We start from the raw sequence: 3,904 nt of genomic DNA, 5'->3' as shown, positions 1-3,904 counted from the left end.
AGAATAAATTTGTTTCAGCCACCAAGTTTGCGGTAAGCAGCCACAGGAACCTAACAACACATGAGTGTAGGGCAAGCGGGCTTCCGACTCCCAGTTCACTCCAGCTGTCACTGGGCCCTGCGCCTCCAGCAACCTGGCCTGGGCTTCCTCACGTGGTGGTGGGCAGCAGGAGATGGCAGAAGCACTTTTCAAGCCCCTGTTTGGGGCATGTTTTCTGATGTCTCATTGGCCAGAGAAGTCACGTGGACAAGCCCAGAGCCCTTGGCTGGAAGGGAACATGCACTTCTCAGTGGAAGCAGAAGCAACGTCCCCTGGCAAAGGGGCACGCCTGCAGGGTAGGAGGGATTGGTAACCGCTCTGCAATCTGCCACGGTCCACTCCTGCAGCCCCAAAAGCTAGGCAAACAGACTTCTAACACTACCGGCCCCACCTAAAATGTCTCCAGGGCCCCCAGGGACTCTTCCTGCGTCTTGGAAGGATTCTCCACTTGCAAAGATTGCCATTCTTGGTCTATTCTGGCTGCTATCACACGTACACCACAGACTGGGGGTTATTCCTCACAGTCTGCAGGCTGGGAAGGCCAAGATTAGGGTGCTGGAAGATTCATTCTGTGGGGAGAGCCACTTCCTGGTTCAGACACCCCTGTTCTCGCTGTGTCCTCATGTGCCAGAAGGGGCACAGGAACTCCCAGAGGTGTCTTCTAGAAGGACACTGATCCTGATGACCTTGTCTGCACCCTCATGACCTCATCCCTTCCAAACGTCCCATCTTTTTTTTTTTTTTTTAAAGATTTTATTTATTTGACAGAGATACAGCCAGCGAGAGAGGGAACACAGCAGGGGGAGTGGGAGAGGAAGAAGCAGGCTCCCAGCGGAGGAGCCCGATGAGGGACTCCTTTCCGGAACGCCAGGATCACGCCCTGAGCCGAAGGCAGACGCTTAACGACTGCACTACCCAGGCGCCCCCAAACGTCCCATCTTTTAATACCATCACAGTGTGGGGTTAGGATTTCAACATGAATTTTGGGAGGACAGAACTGAGCCCCTACATGCAAATGCACTCACTCCACCCCAACAGCCCCAGAGTCTTCACTCACTCCAGCACCTACTCTAAAAGGCCAAAGCTGGACCAGAGGTAGGATTCCTCCTGAAGCGGACTCCTCTCCGGCTGGGAACCTCTGAAGCCACACAAGTGATGTGCTTCCCAGGTACAACGCTGGGACACATTCCCACTGCAAAGGGGAGAAATAGCAAGGAAGAAAGGAGTAAGTGATGCCAAGTAAGTCCAACCACAAGACAAACTCCGCAAGATCTACAGCTTAAGAATAATCCTCTTCAGCCCAGTGCTCTGCCTCACAAGCACAATCACCCCGACGGCTCCATGAGAGGCCCAAGCGGCCCAGGGCTCCGGGCAGCCTTGTCCTTCGAAACCTGGGCAGAGATTTCATGGACCCTGAGCCCGTGTGCTCTGCACAGCAGTAGAGACGGCACCGCAGTTTGCTGCCTGCACATTCCAGAGTGGAGGCCACCACAGCCCAGAGCCCCACGTGGGGCGGCAGAGGAGTGGCTCCAGGCAGCACCTGCCGAGGTCGCACAGGCACCAGCAGCCCCTCCTTCGAGGGGAATGCCGGCTCTGTGGATCTCTGAACCGCCTCCTTCCATCGTCTTGGAGAGTGGCTCCTGGCTTCTGTGGAGACGGGTGACCCATACTGACCTTGTCTGTAACTTGGCCACACGCTAGTGTTTTCATTTTTTGCAATATGGATAGACTGAGAATTTTCCAAATCTTTAAGTTCTGCTTTCTTTTTGCTAAATAATTTCATGTCTCTCTTCTCATGTTTTGTTATAAGCAGTCGGGAGCAGCCAAGCCACACCTTCAACAGTTTGCTTACAAAGAGCTTCAAACCAAGTACCCAATTTCATCCCCTGCAAGTCCTACCTTCCATAAATGGCTAGGATATGAACCCAACTGAGCCTCGTTCTTTGCCCCTCTGTAACAAGGACGGACCTCCCCAAGTAGCCCATAACGTGCTCGCACGTCCATCAGGGGCCATCAGAACGGCCCTCACCACCCACATTTCCACCAGCGGCTGCTCCAGACTGAAGCTCTACAGCCCTCCTCTTTCCCTTCCTCGCCCCCCACAGAATCACCACTACGGGTCCATGCACAGCTGTGCGCTTTCTCCAGCTCCTCAGAACGCCTCCGGCCTCTGCCGACCCGGTTCCAGAGCCACGTCCGCACTTCGCAGGTGTTTGTTACAGCATCGCCCCACTTCTCTGCGCCAATTTCCATCTCCATCCATTTGCTGCTGGAACAAAACAGCACAGACTGGGGGATATAAGCAACAAACCCTTCCTCCTCACACTTCTGGGACTGTGCCCCCCGCCCCACGGAGGTCGCATTGCCGCCCCTACGCTCCACACTCACTCCCACCTCAGGAGTGCCCCGCACGCCAGGCCTCTGCACCTTCCCAGCGCTCGGCCTCGGTCTGTCCGCACCTGTTCCCACGCCGCCTGTGGAAACGCACCCCTGGCGCACCCCCACCCCTGCCCACCCACCACTGTCCCGGCTGGCCGCACGCCTGCTTTACTGCGCTGCCTCTGCGACCCACCCCCCACAGGCCCCAGGCTACACGAGGACGCGTCCTTTTCATCCGTTCACAGCAGCTTAACATTCATCGAATGAAAAAACTACGGCAGTTACGGATCAACCCAAGGTCACCGAGGGGTGTCCGGGCTCACGCCAGAGACCGTCACCGAGCACCCTGACTGGTTCTTTCCTTACGTGAAAGGGGAGGTGGGCGGCTCTATTCCCCCGGGGCCGCGTCTACGCCACCTAAGCCAGTAAGAACTAGATCGTGGGGGAGGCAGTACGTGCACGGGACCCCGGCTTGTGCTTGGACTTGAGCCAGACCCCCTTTCGCAGGGCTGCCCAGCGGCTCGGTCCGGCTGGGGACTCGAGGGCAGACGCTGGGCGGCCCGAACGGGTCTGTTCCGTGAAGCAGCCCTGCCGCCTTCTCTCGCTCGGTTCCGGAGGTCGACGGGCTCACCCCGCCGCGGTGTCGCCGGGGCTGCGTCACCTGGAGCTCAGCCGGGGCTCAGCCGGGGTAGGCGGCGACAAGAACCTCTCGCTCCCACACAGCGGCCGGCACATCTCGCTCGCGCGGACGCTGGGCGGCTCTGGGGGCGGGAGTAGAAGGTCCTGGAACGGTGACGTCAGCCAGGCGGGGCTTCCGCCCGCAGATCGCGCGCTCCGTCCGTTCGCAGCTTTCCATTGGCCACGGCAGCCGCAGGCCCCGCCCACACTCCGGCCTACGGAGGTCACGCTCCGGAAGGACAGCTGGGCCGGGGAGGGTGCCACCGACTGACCCGGTCACCTGCCCTGGGCCCAGGGAGGGCCCGGCCGCTGTGCAGAGACGCCCCTGAGGCTGTTTTCCCAGCGGCCGCCCCCGCTCCTGCCTGTGCGACCTCGTGAGCTAATCCGAGGCCCCTTGAAGCCAGGACTCAGGAGGGGCCTCCTGCCCCTACTGCTCTTCCGGAAGTGAGAAAGGGGACCTCACCGGATGTGAGGTCGGGATGACGGGGCGCCTGGGCGGCTGCGTCGGTGACGCGTCTGCCTTCGGCTCAGGTCATGATCCCGGCTCCTGGGACCGAGCCCCACGAGCCCCACGAGCCCCACGTCGGGCTCCCTGCTCAGCGGGGAGCCTGCTGCTCCCTGTGCTCTCTCTCCCTCTCTCTCTCAAATAAATAAGATCTTTAAAAAAAAATTTCTTACTTGCTCTGAAGCCAGTTTTCGTCTGATGTTGCTTTGGGCATTGCAGACTATGACCCACTTGGTGGGTTTCCTGACAGGACACCGTTCTATAGACGAAACGTGCTGTTAGGGTAACCCAGGAGTAAACCCG

General features: G+C 58.9%; 1 long non-coding RNA gene across 2 annotated transcripts; it reads right to left on the bottom strand.

Annotated features, from left to right (window-relative positions):
* Nucleotides 1–724: 724 nt before the first annotated feature.
* Nucleotides 725–3,526, bottom strand: LOC148110314 (uncharacterized). 2 transcript variants are annotated; one of them, XR_015724306.1, is made up of 3 exons: nucleotides 2,785–3,526; nucleotides 2,151–2,308; nucleotides 725–1,231 (listed from the first exon to the last, which is right to left on the bottom strand). It is a non-coding gene; the product is annotated as an uncharacterized LOC148110314 (long non-coding RNA). The 2 variants fall into 2 exon arrangements; XR_015724305.1 differs by having other exon boundaries at nucleotides 2,151–2,305; nucleotides 2,785–3,519.
* Between the last annotated feature and the right edge of the window lie 378 nt (nucleotides 3,527–3,904).

Source organism: Ursus americanus, chromosome 4, assembly GCF_024610735.1.
Source record: "Ursus americanus isolate L20-20 chromosome 4, mUrsAme1.1.p, whole genome shotgun sequence".
In the NCBI taxonomy this organism is placed as follows: Eukaryota; Metazoa; Chordata; class Mammalia; order Carnivora; family Ursidae; genus Ursus; species Ursus americanus.
Note: the sequence above shows the minus strand (reverse complement) of the source record. Positions and strands in the feature narration are given on the sequence as shown.